The sequence below is a fragment of the Ictalurus punctatus genome, chromosome 21 (assembly GCF_001660625.3).
Source record: "Ictalurus punctatus breed USDA103 chromosome 21, Coco_2.0, whole genome shotgun sequence".
Taxonomy (NCBI): domain Eukaryota; kingdom Metazoa; phylum Chordata; class Actinopteri; order Siluriformes; family Ictaluridae; genus Ictalurus; species Ictalurus punctatus.
Genome location: NC_030436.2, coordinates 2,733,589 through 2,755,643, shown reverse-complemented (window position 1 = coordinate 2,755,643; position 22,055 = coordinate 2,733,589). Strand labels below are relative to the sequence as shown.

General features: G+C 45.2%; 1 protein-coding gene across 2 annotated transcripts in view; it reads right to left on the bottom strand.

Moving 5' to 3' along the window:
- The window catches only part of LOC108255238 (transmembrane protein 198), a 33,798-nt gene extending 15,972 nt beyond the window's left edge, over window positions 1-17,826 (bottom strand). The window contains exon 1 of one of the 2 annotated variants that reach the window (XM_017451056.3): window positions 17,556-17,826. The gene's annotated coding sequence lies outside the window, so the exon portion shown is untranslated. The remainder of the gene's footprint in view (window positions 1-17,555) is intronic. The other variant, XM_017451054.3, reaches the window with a different exon arrangement.
- Window positions 17,827-22,055: the final 4,229 nt, after the last annotated feature.

The window sequence follows — 22,055 nt, the reverse complement described above, 5'->3', positions numbered from 1 at the left end:
GTGATATTTGGGGCTTGCCAATAAAATACCAGCAAGAAAGTAAACGTCCGAGCAAAAACCACCGCCCAAAAACGTCTCGTTTCTGATCCTTGTGTTCTTGCGCCGTTATTTCCCCACACACGACTACATTCAACCCCGGCTCTAAATCAAAACCCCTGGTCACTATCCCAAGAAACAGTTCACGGCGAGTCAATTTCTACACTCTTCCTACTAACGTCACACGCCAAGGAAAAATAAAAACGAGTGAAGTCAATGCAACACATGAAGGAACGGTTTATAAAACACGGTGTATGGAAATGTGAAGCGAATAAAGAGAAATAAGAGCAGAGTGAGAATGCCTTTAGAGATGTAACCATAGCAACTAACACATAACCGCAGCGTATGGGTCGCTATTTTCTGACACTTGGTGGGTGTTCTCCGATAACTGCACTGTCTGCAAAGAAATCAAAAGATGAAACCGTTGCTCCACTGAATCAACCCATTTAGGAACGCGTGCACATTTTCCAATTCAAAGAAGAGTGAATTATGTCTTTCAGCCAATCAGGAAGTAGGCGAGGCGGGCATTTTTTGAACACTGTGCACTTGTCCAATCGTAACCGTGCCTCACACTTTCTCAGCAGGCGTTCAGCTTAACGAACTGACGGGGTCATGGGCGGCGCTCAAAGCCTTTGTATCACCCTATAATGGCTTCATTCTCCTCCACATATAGAGAGAGAGAGAGCGAGCGAGCGAAAGAGAGAGAGCGAGAGATACACACACACACACACACACACACACACACACACACGGCTTGCTTTGTAAGGCAAAGCCAGGGAGTAGGAACTTGTCCAGGGGTGTATGTGTGCTCTCCACATTACACCGTTTTATCAAATCGTGTTAAATCTCATCAACGTTTAGACTTCGCATCCAGACATACAGGCGCTGATGGAGTCAAAGCTCATACTAACCGATCTGGCTTATGTGAAAGCTCTGAACACTTTGTGAAAACTCTCTGCCAGTGAGAAATACCCGATTGTTTAGTACTAGCGTCATGGAGGCACCTTTGCTAGCAAAGGATGAAAACCAGATGGTGGTTGGGTCCTCGGGAATAGTCGAGACTCGAAGACAGCAGAGCCTGACTCGGAGCTCGGCTCCATTTCCAGAAAAAGGCTCTCAGTTTTCCACTCGGCCCTCATTCTTATACAAATCACGAAGAGAGTGAACACTAAAGGAGGGGACTGAAAGAGGGACTGAGAGAAATAAAAGAGATTAAAGCCAGGCGTTGGCCGTTCATTCTTCGAGGGAAAACATGAATTTATTGTAATCGGATCATGACAGGATGAGATCATCAAGCCCTATGAAAAGAGAGAGGGAGCCCTGTTTAACCCCCCCCACCACCACCACCACCACCGTTGCTCACAGTGTTTACATGCAACTCGATCCTTTGCACGTCTCGTTCTGCCGGTTGGAGATCTGGCTCTTCCTGGCTTATCAGATGTTCCATCTGCACATGAGCTCATTAAGAGCATGTTTTTTTTTTGTAGAGCATTGCTTTAAAACTGGAAATTCTCTGATGCCGGGATAGTGCCATCTGCTACCCGAGGCCCCCAAAGAAACAGTGCAGGGGTACGGATTCACATATTGAAGCGTCTGGCCCGTTTCAGGAATATATCCCAAACATTTTAAAACCGATCGGACTTTTGACCCCGAACTGGATTTTTATATCCATCTCGAGTTTCCCAGCAGAGACTCGGACACAACGGACTGATCGAACTTAATAAAACTGAAAGTCTGTTCAAAAACGAGCAGAGCCCACTTGCCCCATATTCATTATTATAATAGTGAACAGACATTTTGGTGCAAGCTTTTTATAGATGTGGAGATGTTTGTGTATTGCAAGGGGTCTAAAGGAAATGCACACAATCACCTGAGAATCGGGATCAGAGTAACAGCTGGCTGACAGATTTCCTGTCTTCTGTGAAGCTTGTTTTGCGCCTGTGGAGGCCGTAGGGGAGCAGCTGAGTGCAGCCACATGTCGTTTTTAGTCGTTTCATCTCCGTAGGCTTTCATTTAAAACCGTTATGGCTCGTTTCCGGAAACTCTTTTTATCCCGCGATGAACCTAGCATGGAATAGAAGGACCATATAGCAGTACCACAAGCCTTCGAAATAGATCCGACACTGCACGGGGGTATTCAAGGAAATCCCGGTTGTAAATAATATTTCCGTGCCCTTTCCCCATCAGTGATCAGAAAGCCCGATGTTTATCCGGATAGACTGACTTGCGTTCGTAGATGCGTTATGCGCCAGCACATTTGAGTTTACGTCGCTATTCTGTTTTTGCAGAAGGTGGTTCACTGCGGTCCGCACGGTAGCTATACGAATGCCTAATGCTGACGTTCGAATTTTTGCAACTAAATATCTCAAGATCGCAAGGAATGCTGGGAGTATGAGAAAACAAAGCTATAATACCTTCAGCCTTTAACTTCCAATCACAAACATGATCGTGACGTCACTATACCTCATTCTGATCAAAATGCTGGTTTTAATGAACAGCTTCGCAAGAATAAGGATGTTAATACTACGTCATGTGACGTGGCAACCAGGGGGGGAAGATGTCGAAAATGTCATATAATTAACGAACGTTTCTGTTAACCCCCTCCGGAATTTAATCAGGAAGGTGACTTTGATTATGACCCCTGACCCTCCTTCTCCTGATGCCAGGATGCACTAAGCAGGAAGCAGGTCAGTTCTGCTTAACCTTTCCCCTCAGACACAGGAAGTTAAACAGAAAGAGAGGAACATGCAAGGGAAAACTTCATACCCTGAAATCACTCACACACTGCTTCTGATAAGCGCTCACAGCAACATTTCCCACAAAAGAAGCCAGTTAGAGTGGATATAGAAGTCTTAAAACGGCATGTTTTTGGGATTTTGGGGGGGGTTTAAGATAAACCATGTCGGACCCATGGCACGGGATCTCATTGTTGAAAAATATCAATCGGGAGGTGGTTACAAATTTTTTTTCCAAGGTATTGTATTACCATGGAACACTAAAGACAATCAACAAGTGGAGAAAATATGGCATGACAGTGACATGGCTCAGAGCAGGACACCCCTCTAAAACCTGATGAGAAGATCAGGAGAAGAATGTTCACGCAGGCTGCCAAGAGGCCTACAGCAACATTAAAAGAATTGCAGCCATTTATGGCGAGTGCTGGTTGTTCCCTACATTTCACAACAATCTCCCGAATTCGACACACGCCTGGGCTATGGGGTAGGGTGGCAAGACTTCCAACCACGTGGAATGATGTGAAGAGGCCGAACTGTTTGGCCTTATATACAAGAGACGGAATAAAACGTCACCAGAACAACACCATTCCCATTGTGAAACATGGCGGCGGTAGCGTCACGCTTTGGGGCTGCGAGAGTCCATACCTAAATCCGTTCGAGTATCTGTGGGGTGACGTGACGAGGGCTGAGCACAGGAGATCCCCGCCAATTTGACAGAATCGGAAAGCTTTTGCAAAGACAAAAGGGAAATTTTTGCTAAGTCAAGACTCAAAAAGATGGAACGCTGTGATAAAATCTAAAGGGGCGTCAACCGAGTATTAGCTTAGGGGTGTGCACACTTATACGACCAGGTTTCCTACTTTTTCCCCTTTAAAAGGATTGCGCAATTTCACAATGAAAAGGTAGAAAAGGCTTGGACATCACAGAAACCTTCCATTTTAACAAGAGATATGTCGACTTTTTAAATCCACTGCATTTAACAATACAGAAGTAGCTATATTACGTTAACGCAGAAAGTTCTATAGGGTTCGAAAGATCTGTGACTACACGGAGCTGTATGCACAATTTGTTGAAATAAAATGACAGCAAGAAGAGGTTGGTGTCAATCGTGTAGTGTTCTACTACTTTACACACCGATATACCAGATGAAATCTTAACCTAGAAAACTAGCTCACCATACTACATTACTTTATCTGTACAGGGTTCCGGCCAGCCGCGCTGTGGGATTGGGCTAGTGAACGCATACTCGGTGAGATCACAATGAACTTCGGTGCGTCCTGGATTTGGACCATGGGGTTAAGTGGAGACATTTTTGAGTGTGTCCTCATGAGTTGTGCTGTCTGCTGCATTTATTACGGACTGGAGGAAACGCTGAATCGCCACCATTGTTCCTCACAGGGTGAATACAGAAAACCTACTGAGGAGCTGGCACACACTCCAACCGCCTCTTCCATCACTCGTTCACAAACATACAGACAGAGAGAGAGAGAGAGAGAGAGAGAGAGAGAGAGAGAGAGAGAGAGAGAGAGAGACACACAGAGAGGGACAGGGAGAGAGACACAGAGAGACAGAGAGAGAGAGAGAGAGAGAGACAGCGAGAGAGAGACACACACAGAGAGAGAGAGAGACAGCGAGAGAGAGAGAGACAGCGAGAGGGACAGAGAGAGAGACAGAGAGGGACAGAGAGAGACAGAAGGACAGACAGAGAGGGAGAGAGAGAGAGACAGCGAGAGAGACACACACAGAAAGAGGGACAGAGCGAAGGACAGAGAGAGAGAGAGACACACAGAGAGGACAGAGAGAGAGACACAGAGAGGACAGAGAGAGAGAGAGAGACAGAGAGAGAGAGAGAGAGACAGAGAGAGAGAGAGAGAGAGACAGAGAGAGAGAGAGAGAGAGACAGAGAGAGAGAGAGAGAGAGAGAGAGACAGAGAACAGAGAGAGAGAGAGGAAGACACAGAGAGAGAAAGAGAGAGAGAGACAGAGAGGACAGAGAGAAAGAGACACACAGAGAGGACAGAGCGAGAGAGACAGAGAGAGAGAGAGAGAGAGAGACAGAACAGAGAGAGAGAGGAAGACACAGAGAGAGAAAGAGAGAGAGAGACAGAGAGAGAGGAGGACAGAGAGAGCGAGAGAGAGAGACACACAGAGAGGACAGAGAGAGAGAGAGAGAGACAGAGAGAGGACAGAGAGAGAGAGGAGGACACAGAGAGAGAGAGAGAGAGAGAGAGAGAGAGAGAGAGAGAGAGAGACAGAGAGGACAGAGAGAGAGGAGGACAGAGAGAGCAAGAGAGACACAGAGAGGACAGAAAGAGAGACAGAAGACAGAGCGAGAGAAAGGAGGACACAGAGAGCGAGAGAGGACGACACACAGAGAGCGAGAGAGAGGACGACACACAGAGAGCGAGAGAGAGGACGACACACAGAGAGCGAGAGAGAGGAGGACAGAGAGAGCGAGAGAGAGGAGGACAGAGAGAGCGAGAGAGAGGAGGACAGAGAGAGCGAGAGAGAGGAGGACAGAGAGAGCGAGAGAGAGGAGGACAGAGAGAGCGAGAGAGAGGAGGACAGAGAGAGCGAGAGAGAGGAGGACAGAGAGAGCGAGAGAGAGGAGGACAGAGAGAGCGAGAGAGGAGGACAGAGAGAGCGAGAGAGGAGGACAGAGAGAGCGAGAGAGGAGGACAGAGAGCGAGAGAGGAGGACAGAGAGAGCGAGAGAGGGGAGGACAGAGAGAGCGAGAGAGGAGGACAGAGAGAGCGAGAGAGGGGAGGACAGAGAGAGCGAGAGAGGAGGACAGAGAGAGCGAGAGAGGAGGACAGAGAGCGCGAGAGAGAGGAGGACAGAGAGAGCGAGAGAGGAGGACAGAGAGAGAGAGAGAGAGGAGGACAGAGAGAGCGAGAGAGGAGGACAGAGAGAGCGAGAGAGGAGGACAGAGAGAGCGAGAGAGGAGGACAGAGAGAGCGAGAGAGGGGAGGACAGAGAGAGCGAGAGAGGAGGACAGAGAGAGCGAGAGAGGGGAGGACAGAGAGAGCGAGAGAGGAGGACAGAGAGAGCGAGAGAGGAGGACAGAGAGAGCGAGAGAGAGGAGGACAGAGAGAGCGAGAGAGGAGGACAGAGAGAAGGACAGAGAGAGCGAGAGAGGAGGACAGAGAGAGCGAGAGAGGAGGACAGAGAGAGCGAGAGAGGGGAGGACAGAGAGAGCGAGAGAGGAGGACAGAGAGAGCGAGAGAGGGGAGGACAGAGAGAGCGAGAGAGGAGGACAGAGAGAGCGAGAGAGGAGGACAGAGAGAGCGAGAGAGGGGAGGACAGAGAGAGCGAGAGAGGAGGACAGAGAGAGCGAGAGAGGAGGACAGAGAGAGCGAGAGAGAGAGGAGGACAGAGAGAGCGAGAGAGGGGAGGACAGAGAGAGCGAGAGAGGGGAGGACAGAGAGAGCGAGAGAGAGGAGGACAGAGAGAGCGAGAGAGAGGAGGACAGAGAGAGCGAGAGAGGAGGACAGAGAGAGCGAGAGAGGAGGACAGAGAGAGCGAGAGAGGAGGACAGAGAGAGCGAGAGAGGAGGACAGAGAGAGCGAGAGAGGGGAGGACAGAGAGAGCGAGAGAGGAGGACAGAGAGAGCGAGAGAGGAGGACAGAGAGAGCGAGAGAGGAGGACAGAGAGAGCGAGAGAGAGGAGGACAGAGAGAGCGAGAGAGGAGGACAGAGAGAAGGACAGAGAGAGCGAGAGAGGAGGACAGAGAGAGCGAGAGAGGAGGACAGAGAGAGCGAGAGAGGGGAGGACAGAGAGAGCGAGAGAGGAGGACAGAGAGAGCGAGAGAGGGGAGGACAGAGAGAGCGAGAGAGGAGGACAGAGAGAGCGAGAGAGGAGGACAGAGAGAGCGAGAGAGGGGAGGACAGAGAGAGCGAGAGAGGAGGACAGAGAGAGAGAGAGAGAGGAGGACAGAGAGAGCGAGAGAGGAGGACAGAGAGAGCGAGAGAGGAGGACAGAGAGAGCGAGAGAGGAGGACAGAGAGAGCGAGAGAGGGGAGGACAGAGAGAGCGAGAGAGGAGGACAGAGAGAGCGAGAGAGGGGAGGACAGAGAGAGCGAGAGAGGAGGACAGAGAGAGCGAGAGAGGAGGACAGAGAGAGCGAGAGAGAGGAGGACAGAGAGAGCGAGAGAGGAGGACAGAGAGAAGGACAGAGAGAGCGAGAGAGGAGGACAGAGAGAGCGAGAGAGGAGGACAGAGAGAGCGAGAGAGGGGAGGACAGAGAGAGCGAGAGAGGAGGACAGAGAGAGCGAGAGAGGGGAGGACAGAGAGAGCGAGAGAGGAGGACAGAGAGAGCGAGAGAGGAGGACAGAGAGAGCGAGAGAGGAGGACAGAGAGAGCGAGAGAGGAGGACAGAGAGAGCGAGAGAGAGAGGAGGACAGAGAGAGCGAGAGAGGGGAGGACAGAGAGAGCGAGAGAGGGGAGGACAGAGAGAGCGAGAGAGAGGAGGACAGAGAGAGCGAGAGAGAGGAGGACAGAGAGAGCGAGAGAGGAGGACAGAGAGAGCGAGAGAGGAGGACAGAGAGAGCGAGAGAGGAGGACAGAGAGAGCGAGAGAGGAGGACAGAGAGAGCGAGAGAGGAGGACAGAGAGAGCGAGAGAGGGGAGGACAGAGAGAGCGAGAGAGGGGAGGACAGAGAGAGCGAGAGAGGGGAGGACAGAGAGAGCGAGAGAGGGGAGGACAGAGAGAGCGAGAGAGGGGAGGACAGAGAGAGCGAGAGAGGGGAGGACAGAGAGAGCGAGAGAGAGGAGGACAGAGAGAGCGAGAGAGAGGAGGACAGAGAGAGCGAGAGAGAGGAGGACAGAGAGAGCGAGAGAGAGGAGGACAGAGAGAGCGAGAGAGGAGGACAGAGAGAGCGAGAGAGGAGGACAGAGAGAGCGAGAGAGGAGGACAGAGAGAGCGAGAGAGGAGGACAGAGAGAGAGAGAGAGGAGGACAGAGAGAGCGAGAGAGGAGGACAGAGAGAGAGAGAGAGGAGGACAGAGAGAGAGAGAGAGGAGGACAGAGAGAGAGAGAGAGAGGAGGACAGAGAGAGCGAGAGAGGAGGACAGAGAGAGAGAGAGAGGAGGACAGAGAGAGCGAGAGAGGAGGACAGAGAGAGAGAGAGAGGAGGACAGAGAGAGCGAGAGAGGAGGACAGAGAGAGCGAGAGAGGAGGACAGAGAGAGCGAGAGAGGAGGACAGAGAGAGAGAGAGAGGAGGACAGAGAGAGAGAGAGAGGAGGACAGAGAGAGCGAGAGAGGAGGACAGAGAGAGCGAGAGAGGAGGACAGAGAGAGCGAGAGAGAGGAGGACAGAGAGAGCGAGAGAGAGGAGGACAGAGAGAGCGAGAGAGAGGAGGACAGAGAGAGCGAGAGAGAGGAGGACAGAGAGAGCGAGAGAGAGGAGGACAGAGAGAGCGAGAGAGAGGGCTCCACTACTGGGAATGTGATCTGATGACACTGAAGCTGTTTTAGAAAAGGGAAGAGAATAGGAAGACAGGAAGCGGCAGGGGAAGCTTAGAAGGTAGCTGCTCTTGTGCTGATCCGAATGAGACAGCTCTCTTTCCTCACACTGCTCCAAACATCCACCACAGAAACGGTGTTCACCCTGGACCATTATTAAAATATCGTGACTCTCAGCGCACTGGACGAGGGATTACTCGCACATGTCCGTATTCTTTTGATCGTACCACTGTATTTCAGAGAGAAAAAAAAAATGTAATGACTTTCCTTTTGGCGAAATTCCTGTGGCCTACGCAGGTGTCGAATGAAACGACCCCGACATATTTAACAAGTATTTGTATTTAGTCCAAAAATCCTCATTGTATTTACTGTACAACGATTATGCAAATGAGCCATACACTGTAAAGGGCACCGAATCCGACCGGACGCGTTGCCGCCCCCGATCCCCCCGCAGCACGCACGCTCCCCGAATCTCTCAGCGGCTAAAGCGGCGAACAATAGCGGCCTTTGAGGAGACCGGAGAGCTTCTTACTGTGAATGAGAGGAAACAAAACGCGTCACACTATAAAGGGTGCTTTGTCCTTTACTCACATGTTCAACACACGAGCAGAATTCAGAGTTCAGTTGTACTTCCAGGTATAAAAGCTCAGCGGTCTGAAACACACCTGCGAGTGAGTGGACATGCTGAAGCATGAACATGTGACCGAGTTGCAGCAGTCCTGGGGAAATTAAAGCTCAACAGACGCACTGATGTGCTCATAGGTATATAGAAGTCTTTGACACACCTTTACGAGCCTTGCGTGAAGTACAGCTGAAATGAATCCATTCAAATAATTCACTAAAGAGGAGGCAAAGAACCCATGAAACCCAATGCCGTATGCACAGTTACAAACTACAAACCCATATATGCTAGGCATGTAGGATGTACAGGAATATTTAAAACAATATTTTTTTTGTAATACTGTTTTGGTGGTCTTGCCTGATGGCATCCACACCCTAGAGTCCATGACATCGGGGTGAAAGAGCTTAGCAAGGGAAGTGACCCCACACTCCACAACATTACCCTTATCATCTCAGTCAGGATTAGGCTATTTAGGGGTCACTTTGGGGCTATGCTCCCAAAAGCCCAAGTCAGGGATGTCACGATACCAAAAATGTAGTCGCCGATACCGATACCACCTCCTCTGGCTGATACTGGCACAAAAAAAAAAAAAAAAACAAAACAAAAAAAAAAACCAGATGATTTTAGTTATCAAACACTGACAATGACTAATAACAAGTGCTAAGGTGCACTCCTAAGCACTCACGCATACACACCTTATAACCTGAATGCACGCATTAGTTTAAATTCACTGATGTGCTGGCAGGACAAAGATTTACTAAAAGCATGAACATGTGAATAATAATTAGAGACGTTAGGCTACATTTAGCTGACAGGACACGGGCTGAACGGCGATGCGTGATGTTATAAACTATCACAATATGTTAGCGTCGTTAACAAATAACAGGCTATCGCTAACATTACATGGAGCATAACGTTAGGTGGTTTCACGGCAACAGTGCCAGCTGTCTCAAACAAACATAACATAGGACCGTCTTTCAGGTGCTTCGCCAAATTCCCAGGCGTTTCCTCGCTTTGCTTGAAATGAACGATAGCAGCGGTTGCAGCAACGCTAACTTTCCTCTCAACGAGTCGGGGCGGAGCTAAACTTGTTAAGCTAAGCTAATCTTCTGTAGTTCCCCCCCCCGTGTGCTTGTAGGCGTTCTTCTTCACCACCTGTGGACCGACTAAAACACTTGCGCTTTATTTGCTGCCCCCTTCAGTTCCGGAAGGGTTACAACCTCGGTACTTAAGCGACCGCAGAAAAACGAGTACCGTCACGTTTTAAGAATGTTGGTACCCAAGTATCGGTTCTCATGACATCCCTACCCAAGATATCTTCTAAGGTTATTAATTTGTTAAATCATGTGCACCTTCTCAGAGAATACAGTCCTATCATTCTTTTTCCCCAGTGGAGCGTGAACATGAATATTTGGAAAAACATGCGGCAGAACTACCATCGCGGTTATAATTACAACGCGAGTTCATTTTATTACAATACTGGGATATTAGACTGTGATAAAGGCTCTGTGATCATCACCATGCGATGCTGCAGACCTAGGCGGTGTTACAGGATAGGAAACACACTCCCTTGGGTCAGAACATGGATAGTCCTCGAGATGTGGTGAGCTATGTGGTGTAGAAGCACTTAAATATATACAGTGGGGGAAATAATTATTGAACGCGTCAACATTTTGTTTTTTCCAGTAAATATATATTTCCAATGAAGCTATGCACACAAAATTCCCGCCAGACTTCAGTGTTGAGGATGGTCTAACCATCCAAATCTCACCTGGTCATGTGGTAGGGCTGGGTAATATGAAGTCATGATATCAATACTGTGAAACAGCGTCGAGATTACATTCATAATTATCAGGGGTCAGAGCTTTCAATAACTCTTGGACTTTCACCGTGACCGACACAGTGAGACGCCTCACCTACTTCACTGGGATTAAACAGGGTCATAGGCCACACCTCCTTCACCAGGAAGGACACAGACCACACCTTCATACCACGTGGAAGATGTGGCCGCGCCGCTTCCACCTTCTTTCTGAAGCGCTAGTGGTGTCCGGTGTCCCGTGGTGTGCGTCCGTCGCTCAGCAACCATGAGCTGCGCTCTCCATGACGATGAGGAAGTTGGCACAGGATGGGTTTTACGGCACCGCAATTCCCGTGCAGTAGCTCTGACATTAGATTTATTTATGGAGAAGGGGGAAGAGGAAACGGACAGAAACAAAAAACCCGCTTGAGTGCACCCCATCCTTCAAGCACGTAGAAAATACAGAGAATTTCACCGACTGATTTCAGCAAGTGTTCCGCCTGAAGAACAGGCGCTTGACAAATCGTACAGCTATGATCAGCGGTTCCTCCTCGGCTGAGCTCCCAACGTCGTTTCCGTAAAGTCTGACGTGGATTTGTTGGTTCTTGTCACATGACCTGCAGTGCACTTGCGGTATTCTGAAAAACCGGGCCTTGTCGGTCTCGGAAAAACCGCACGAGTGTCGCGATGGCGCCTCTCTCTATACGAGCACGCTTGCCGCGCGTCCACGTTTAAAATAACAAACTCGAGCGCGCAGATCACCCAGATCCACTTAGTTAACCACGTCCGATACACACCGTTCTAAATCAACGCAGCTGGAATAAAACTAACAGGAAGAAAGGAGAAACTTCAATTCAGACTCCGATATCTGGACTCAAGTAAGCAACAAACATAAGAAGGAGCAAGTCATTTGTTTTACAAGTTACACGCTATAACCTGATACACGGCGTTTACTATGCAGAAACCTTTGGTTTAGTTAAGGGCGGAACTCTTTGTATAATCACATCTGAAGAGTTATATATATATATATATCACTACATAAATACACTCGTACACCCAACCCACTGTGGAACCTGTCCAGCTACACTCATGCAATTACTCAAATCATGTGGTAGCAGCATAATGCACGAAATTCAGTTAATGTTCACATCAAACACCAAAATGAGGGGGGAAAAAAATAAATAAAAAATCATCTCTGTGACTTTGACTGAATGGTGGCTGTTGGTGTCGGATGCATTTCAGAAACTGCTGATCTCCGGGGATTTTCGAGGGCGTCTAGGGTCTACACCGAGTGGTGCGAGAAACAAAAAACATGCAGTAAGCAGCAGGTCTGCAGTGAGAGAAGAGCCCTACTGTTAGACCACACTGTTCAGCCAGGGGGATAACGTCGATCTATTGGGAGACACGGATCGCAATTTATTGACGTAGGGCTTGGGAACGGGCGTCACACGGTGTTGCATTGTGGGACTGATCGGCCATATCGGGGGCTCTTGTTCACGTTATCTGTTCATTGTGTAGCACGCGTTTAACTGTGACGGATAAACCCTGCACGGCATACTGAAGGAGAACTCTGAACAAAAGACTTTTATATTTGAATAAAATGTTTTAGGATGCGAAAGCATGACATTTTAAGAAAAATCAGACCGATTTAAAAAAGATCCTACAAGCTTTCAAACAATGAGGGGCTACTCTAATATTTTATCGAACATACGGCATGAATTTTTCCCTTAAAGGATTTTTAAAAACTGCAAATTCGTGTGGAATTCACTAACCGTGCAAGTCGCAGGACGCAGTTACCCGCGGACGGAAGGGCTTTTCCGACAAAGTCGTGTTAGCTGTGTGATGTAGATTTAGCTTGCAAGCTATTTACATTTGCCTCGGTCCATCCGGTCACAAAGATAGCATAGAGAACAACATTAGACTCCGTTTTAGAAAGCAGCAAAGCATTGGATCGGAGAGAAAAGTCCTTCAGACCTTGAGACATAACTCGAAGAAAACACAGCATATGGTTTTAACTTCTCCGTTAGAGCTTTCCGTGTGCTCTCGGGTGTGGACGTATAAATAACTACACACTTACTTCAACAGCAAGGGAGTGATGAAGCAAGAGAGAGAGCTACAGACGGCAACAATTATGCTAATTTTAACGAGCTCACTAAAGTAATTCGTTCGTTTAAAGTGACTGACAAATGTGTTCAGTAAAAATTGTCTCGAATAGAACACAAGTATGCAGTTTGGGCCAGACCTTTTGCTAGTGGTGGGTGATATACTGGCGTAAATGACAGTTTCCCCAAATGAAATAATTAACGTGGATTGATTTATATGGAACGCTTAATTGGATATTAAGAACATCAGCTCATTTGGCACAGCTGTTCTTAGGGTTCTTAGCTGTTCTGGGGGAGGAAACCGGAGTACCTGGAGGAAACCCCCGCAGCACGGGGAGAACATGCAAACTCCACACACACACACAGGACCACGGTGGGAATCGAAGCCCCGACCCTGGAGGTGTGAGGAGAACGTGCTAACCAGTACGCCACCGTGCGCCCCTTTTGTAGGAATGTCTTCATTGATGGAATGTCTGGTCCTGCCGTTATCTCGCTCCCGCTCATAATAATGCAATAACTCATTAGCACCATGGAGTAAGTCACATATGCCAAAGACAAACTCTGAATGACGGCGGCAAAGATATAGCAGCCAAGCCAAGCGGTCCAAGACGAGACCTGAAAAGCCAAAACCGCAAGAAAAGTGACGCGACGTGCGTATGCAAAGTGGATATGGTCTTGCATAACACCATATTTACTTGAGCCGTACACTTAAAAGAGAAGAACCTGCGCTACAGATCGTCTTCGTCTCCCGTGTGAGAACTGAATCGGACTAACCGGTTGACGGTAGTCTCGAATTAAAGAATTGTATTTTTCTTAGAAGCTGCTTGAAACGTTTGTGAAATAAAAGTCTTTAAGTGATCATGTACCTTAAAGTTACTCCTGAATGAAAAGCTGCAAAGTTCACTTACACTTCGAATACTGGCCAATGAGGAAGATACAAAAAGGTCAAGCTCATAAAACGTCATGGGTATCATTTCCACTGAATTCAGCTTTTGTGAAGACCCAATATGGAGTCTGAGTCACCTTATATGAAGTCATTCGTTCAAAACCGGTTTGGTTTCCCGATTTAGCCTGAAGCTGCTTTTACACTGCGCTTGAGTTTCAACTTACTGACTGAAGACCAGACATTCTCCTTTAGGATTTTCTCGTAGAGAGCAGACTTAATGTTTCCCTCAATTATTACAAGTTGCCCAGGCCCCGAAGCAGCAAAGCATCCCCACACCATCTCACTTCCTCCACCATGCTTGACCGTAGATATGATGTTCTTTTTGTGAAATTCTGTATTTGGTTTATGCCAAATGTAACCAGACCCCTGTCTTCCAAATGGTTCCACTTTCAACTCACAGAACATTCTCCCAAAATGTTTGAGAATCAGTAAAGTGTGTTTTGGCAAAACGAGCCTTAAATGTTTTTCTTTGTTATCAGTGGTTTTCTCCTCGCCTCTCTTCCATGGATGCCATTTTTCCCCCCAGTGTCTTTCTGATAGTGGAGTCATGAACAGTGACCTTTGATGATGCAAGAGAATCCTGTAGGTCCTTTGATGTTGTCTTTGTCTCTTTTGTGACTTCTTGGATGAGTCGTCGCTGTGCTCTTGGAGGAATTCTGGAAGGTCGGCCACTTCTGTGCACAGTTTTTCCATTTGGAGATAACGGCTCTCGCTGTGGTTCTTTGGAGTCCGAGAGCCTTTGAAATTGCTTTGTAACCCTTCCCAGACTGATGTATTTCAATCACCTTCTTCCTCATCATTTCGGAATTTCTTTCAACTTTGGCATAGTGTGTTACAGGGTAAGACCTTTTAACCAACGTCATGCTGTTGAAAAGTTCTATTTAAGTGTTGATGTGATTGAACAGGGTTTGCAGTAATCAGGCCCGGTTGTGTCTAGTCCAGCTGAACCCCGTTATCAATGCAGTTTCATAGATTTAAGGAATTAGTAACTTTCCACACAGGCCCAGTGGGTATTGGATAACTTTTTTTTTTTTGCTTCAATAAATAACTTTATCATTTAAAAACTGCATTTGGTGTTTCTTTAGGTTGCCTTTACTTTTATCTTCGATTTTGTTTTAATTTCTGAAACAATTTAGTATGAAAAAACAGACGAAATAAGGAAAATATTAGCAAATACTATTTCACAGCACTGTAGTCGTGGTTTTGCCATTGCCGGTACTGTATCTATAGCGGTCTCATGAATTTGGCGTAATCCTACACCATGTTCCAGTTGGTGGCTTTTAAGCAAACGTCACATCAGCGATCACGTTCAGATTTGAATAAAGAATACCTCAGACTGCCAGCATTTATTCTTCTACACTCTTTGTTCGCAAGGGCACCCAATTGACCAGCAGTGATCGCTTGACAGTATGTGTTCTAAGCAGTGGCGAATTATACAGTTTGTCTATGTATACAGGATTAACAAGTTTGTGTAATACAGATGCGTGCTTCAGTGAAACAAGTTTAGAAAACATTCTTACACGATCTAACAACATCTTGCAGAATGGTATAGTATTGGCAACACCACAGTTTTCGTATGATACACCATGTCGGCATGTCAAAATTATATTGAAGTGACCCTTAACCGCTGAATGAACGCGCACACATAGCTTACTGTTACTATAGTGAAGGACATAACTTCCATGAACGAGCGTTGGCGCCAGCTGAAATACACGCTCTGTAACGTGTAAAGTCTAACTGACATTTTGGAGGTTGTAAATTATTTGTTCAAATCCACAGAATCACATGCTATTCAAAAACAGCATTTTATCAGCTTGCTTCAATCACTCAAGACAACAGGTATACGTCGTCTTAATTATTTCATCATAAACATTTCACTTTGATGAACTGCGTGGGAAATTTATGCTTGAAATACAACAATTTTTATATGATGACATTTCTTTTCCAAGGAAGAAAAAAAAAAAGTGTCTTTCCAACACTTACGGTATCTCCCATGCGATCTCCACTGCATTCGGCCAACTGAGCGCATGATGGCGTGGTATTTCCAGCACTTAGCCTAGTGGGCACACTCATGCACGGACAATAGTATGACCCATTTTAGCGCTGGACAAACTTATACTGACGTTTTCTTTTCAGGCAGAGCAAGCAATGTGAACTATTATTCACTATTAAAACTTAGTGCGTGAAATTCTCAAGACACCCCCGACATCTTGTTTTGATGTCCTCCAGGAGGGGGATCAAGCCTTATTTAGAGGGTCAACCCCCCCAAACACAATTTTCACCCTGGTTTTAAAGCCACCGATCTCGACTCACGACCGAACGACCATTTTAAGACGACAGCAAAACCAAAACATTAATCCTACCGTGTAAAACGCTGTATTAGTTCTGCTCTGGGATTAAGACGCTAACGTCAAACTCACGTTCACCTCAAAGTTATTCAGGTTCTCAAACAGACCGCCGATACGGCTTCCGACGCTGTAATACACGCTTATGTACGCTATAACAATGGATAAAAAAAAAAAAAAAAAAAAAAAAAGACACCACAGAGCTGTAAACTTAACTGGGCTGTCATTTTACACCTGAAAACCCTTATATTTAAATAAATAAATAAATACATATATAGACCTAAAACTGCTGTTTCAATAAAGTAACATTATATTACTTAGCAGATCAAATCTCACATTTGATTGGGGAGAGTGTGTGCGCAATTTCAGCAACACAACAGTGTAGAACGAAAGGATCTGGACAGGAAATACGCACGGGCTGACCGGAGATAAGCGGAAAATGGGTGCAAATTTGAATTATACACGAGCGGGTCCTTCATATCAAAGTTTAAAGGATCGTTACTAAGTAAAACGATCTAAAACTAAAAAGGTCCAAGAGGACGACGGCAACATCTGCTTTCGACTACAAGTCCTCGTTGACCTCTCCTCCTTTCTCAGGCTAGGGCCGGACTGTCTACGTTTCTCCTATGATCCTCCAGTGAGGACCATCTGCTCCAAGCCAACTGCTGGAAGCTGCATATATATATATGTGTGTATGTGTGTGTGTGTGTGTGTGTAAGGGGGGGGGGGGGGGGGGGGTGTAATTGGAGATGCAATGTGACTTGACCACAAAACCCTGAATGATCTCTGTAGCACCAAAACAGGGGTATCCTGACACACATTTGGGTGAACATGAATGACCGAGACACCCACATCGCGACGATATTACAACCATGGGTGAAGACTTGATGCCACATGGTTTAAGACTGGCCTTACTTTCGGCAAAATTATTTACACGTGTTGAATCCCGTGAATGTCACGATTCATCTAAAACACAGCCGGGAGTGTAGGGAGATTGGTTAGGGAGTGAATTCTCGCATTTCGGCGTTGCAGAGACAAATAATATGAAAATAACCGTTATTTTAAAAATAAATAAATAAATAAATAAATAAATAAAAACAGTCCTGCTGGCAACAACATTTGGATGACGTCATGAAAACCACTTGTATGAAGTCATGAGCTGCACTTTGGAGTAAAGAGTGTGTGTGTGTGTGTGTGTGTGTGTGGCTGAAAACCAAAGCTGGGCACTATAGAAAATAGCCAAATGACATTCATATGAATGGATGTAAACATATCGAAGCTCAGAAATATGACTAATCTAGATACCGGTTATATTTACTGTATGATTAAATCACACAGCTGTAACGCCATAGAATAACAATTAAAACACAATAGGCGAACACATGAGTTTTCAAAGCAAATATTTGTAACCATTAATTAGTTTCAAATGATCTATTTAAACATGGTAAAGTTGTTTGTATGAGGTCCAGAATTCATTTCAGAGACTTTAACGGCTGCAGCGTAAACTTACCGACGTGGAGCTCCTGTAATCGATAAACCAGAGGAGGAAGAGCCCGAAATGGAGTGCTAAAAGTCGTAAAACACCATTAAAACAGCACAAGGAGAGACTGGAGCGCTTTAAAAAGCAACATAGTTAGTTTTTAGTTTCTTCTCCACGTCTGCTGTGGGAAAAGTTTGACAGACTCGCACTCGGCGTCTCCACTCCGGGTTTGAAAGGATGCAGCGCCTCAGCTAAGCTAATCACAAACAGGGTTGCCAGATTGGACTTTACACCTACGGCCACAAGAAATGTTTTCAATTTGACCCAGAAGTCAGAAACACTACCAAAAATATCATATATTAAATATCGTCGGAAAATGGATTTGGATAAGGCATCGTTTAGTTCAGCATATTTAAGTCACAAACTAAAAAATAAAATATTTTTTAAAAAAAATAAAAAAAATAACTTTTCAGGGGAAGGTAGCTAGCGTGCTTAAAAAGTCGCTAGAAATCACCACATGACGTCACGGCCTGATTATTTGCTTATCAAAACATGTTACACACGGGTTAAAGTGAGTTGGGAGCATACAGGATGGTGTTCCGGCACTTTCTTTGGCATACCTGTGCCATGATGGACAGCAGAAACCAAACTTCTGGTCAATTGTCACAGAAATAGTAATTCACATCGTTTATACAAATCTCTTAAACTGACTCATGTTTCATGTTACTCATGTTTCACAGGGAAAAAGAAGAGCCAATCATGTTTCATCAGCTAATTTGCATATTCATTGGACTCGTCGTGATCATTTGCATATCAGAATGAGGTACACCTGGGTTCAAGTGTCTTGGAACAGTCCAGAACAGAGTTACGGCATCCTTGGTCAATTGGAAAGGGTGAAAATGATGGACAGCATGATGGACAGCAGGAACCAAACTTGGGTTTCACTGTGTCACAGAAACTGTAAGGTCCAAACATATTTTGCAGGGGGACAAAAGGACGAGCCAATCATGTTTCATCTTCAGACACCATTCGGTTTATTGACCATGGTGCAATCTGATGTGAGGTGTGCTAACACTGGCGGTGCTTATTATGCCTTCCGAATCAATTCATTCTGATTGCACAGTCAGAATAAACTGTTTATATACATTCAACCCAAAGGTATGCGCCTAGAGACAATGAGGTTTAGTGTCAGAGTTAATACAGCAGTATGGAGTGTATGAGTCCAGTCAGCACATTCAGTTTTTAATCACTTCTTGTCCAAGACACAGAGTTTGTAAACATAATAGATTTCAACATTTCATACTTACCCAAGATTCAGGATCAAGGATTCTCCGGTTGTTGAAAATAAGATCAAGTACACACATTATCCATAATGCCTCCACGTGTCTTTCTAATTTAACCAATATTAAAATCATCGTGAAATCGTTTTCATTAATTATGAAAACCATGAAATAATCATAGCTTATGTATTAAATTGTTTTCTTTTACTAAATGCTATCGTAACTGTGCGAACAACCGTGTCCCACTGTGACATCAGCACAGTGCATAAATTCTCATGGGAAGAACAAAAATGGAATGCTAACCATAATCACATCACATTTATTTCAATATAACCATATTTAATGCAAATAGCTAAATAGTGACTAAGTAATGATAATGTTAGCTAAGTTGTATGGTGGGCTGGATGATGGACGTCTGTTTTTGGGTGTGGTATGTTCAAATGAACACAAATGAGTGCAGCCATGGTGTTAAGCTAGCCAGGTAAGCTTTCATGAAGGGGAAGGCTTTTCATTTTAATAACCAAATCTATGTAAATATCAGAGAAACAGACATGAGCAGCGAGGAGGGAGGGAGGGAGGGAGGGAGAGAGAGAGAGATCAATCGTATGGCAGCACATGGTGAACAGATTCATCATGTGACCATGCTTCTGGAAAGCTTTAAGCTAGACACTAGTGATGGCAAAAATGAGGTTTTCTAAAACAATGAAGATTTCCTTCTAAATTTCTCTTAAAAAGGAGACATGGTGACTCAGTGGTTAAAGGGGTATTTCGCCCAAAAATGTAAATTCCGTCATCAGTTACTCAACCTCATGCCGTTCCAAACCGATAAGACTTTCGTTCATCTTTGGAACACAAATGAAGGTATTTTTAATGAAAGAGTGCAGCGCTTCCGGGTCCGGTTGTATTGCGAGAACGCAAGGGCGACAAAAGAACATCCACAAGACAACGCACATGTGCCATGGTTCTCTCATGAAAGCATGTCGGACATCTATGTGGAAGTGAAGATATTCCTCATTTGAGTTTTTTTTTGCACACACAAAGCATTCGTATCGCTTCATAAGATTGGGATTAAACCACTGGAGTCACATGGATTACTTTTATGAACTTTTTGGAGCTTGAACCTTTTGGTTACATGGACTGAAAACGGAGGGACAGAAACCTCCCAGGTTACATTAAAAATGTCTGTATTTGTGTTCCGAAGATGAACGAAATGGGTTTGGAACGACATGAGGGTAACCGATGTAAATTCAAATCCCTGGACCAAACTACCAGGTGCGTCCTTACACAAGACACTTAACCCTCAGTTGTATCTTGTTTTAGTAGGTCGTTTTGGATAAATGCGTCAGCCACAGGAGCAAATGTAAAAAGGTTTATTATTCGAAGCTTTCCAGTAGAGTGCACGCTAGTACCATCTGGTGGCCAAAATGATGAAATGCAAATCTACTGCATTCTAATGGATTCTGTTGCAGATTTTTGGGCTACGGCTAATAAAATAAATGTTGTAGTGATTTAAAAACACTTTACAAAAAGAATAAAGGTACACTCAATGTCCAAAAGTTTGTGGACACCTGACTATAACATCCATATGTGCTTTTTGAACATCCCATTCCAGATTTAGTCCTCCTTTGCTGTGATAATATCCTCCAAGCTTCTGAGAAGGGTTTCCACTAGATTTTTTAGCGCAGCCGTGGGGATTAGTGCTTATTCAGCCCCAAGAGCATTAGTGAGGTTGGACACTGATGTTGGGTGAGGAGGCGTAGTGCACAGTCAGCGCTCCAGTTCATCTCAAAGGTGTCTAGTGGGGTTGAGTTCAGAGCTCTGTGTGGGCCACTTGAGTTCTTCCACTCCAGCCTTGGAAAACCATTTCTTCATAGATCTCACTTTGTGCACAGGCCCCTTTAGTTGCAGTGAAGACATTTTAAATGCTACAGCATACAAAGATTATACAATACTGTGCTTCGGGGAAGGCACACATATAGATGTCCACAAACCTTTGGCCATATATTATTATTATTATTATTATTATTATTATTGTTGTTGTTGTTGTATGCAATTAATATTCTAAGTAAGTAATATTCTAAAGTCTCGAATCACATAACTGAATCATATTATGAAAACTGTTAAATGTATATGCTATAGCAACAAACTATTCTTCATCAAACTTCCAGTTGAAAACCCCAGTGAGCAGACGGGAGTCAGGACGCTTACCCAAAACTCATCAGTGCAAAGTAAATACAGCCCAATGAGGAGGATATTTGCTCAATCAGGCAACAGTGACTAAGCTCAAAGAGAATTCTCCTCCCTCTTGAATCTCATCAACTTTCTCAAACCCTGCCTCTCCCCCGTGTCTCAAAGGTAAACGTGTCAGAATGATGTAACCCATACACACTACATACTGTAAAAACTTTCAGCTCCAAGATCAAGCATAACCAAGCCTGTTTATCTTATCCACTTCTGTGACTGGCTTTTTTTTTTTTAGGAGTCTACAGATTGTTGATTTCGGAAAATAAACCTGAAAAACGACTTGAACTTTTAGAAAAGCCAGATCAATGTATTAATTTAAATTTTTTAATAGATAGAGGGATAGATATATAGAGATAGATAGATAGATAGATAGATAGATAGATAGATAGATAGATAGAGAGACTTAGTTGGCAAACAATACACTTTTTGTCGATCTGATTTTGGAAAAGCCTCTGACTGGAGAGACTGCGAGTTAAACAGGATGCCAGACCAGCAGATGAAACAGAACATACGGACACAGATACAAACTTTAATAACAGACACATGTGCTTTCCCTATTTGAAAAAACCACCAGCTGCCACTGCTTTCCACAGCAGGCATCACAAAATGTGAATCGCAAGGAGGCTGAGAATTTTGAAAACAGTGTTTTGTAGGGGACAAAATGTACAGCACTTCTTATTTTAGAATATCATTTAAATAAAGTGATATAATATCCCTGTGTGTTCGGATGTTCTGGATGGCACTGTATGTACATTGTTTTCAAAGTGCAAGTTTAGAGTTAATGCAGCGACATGTTCACAGCGTTACACCAGAAAGCCAGGCGACAAAAATGAAATACTTCCTTTTGTGCCAGAATCAGACCTTCAAAAAGAGATGCAGCTTAACGATTTAAAGCAATTGTGAAAATCTGAGCATGTATTTACAAAAACAAAAACAGTTTGGATTACTTGTTATTTACAGTAGCCTGACAACACATCGAGCACACTTGGTGTACAGAGTAGTACAA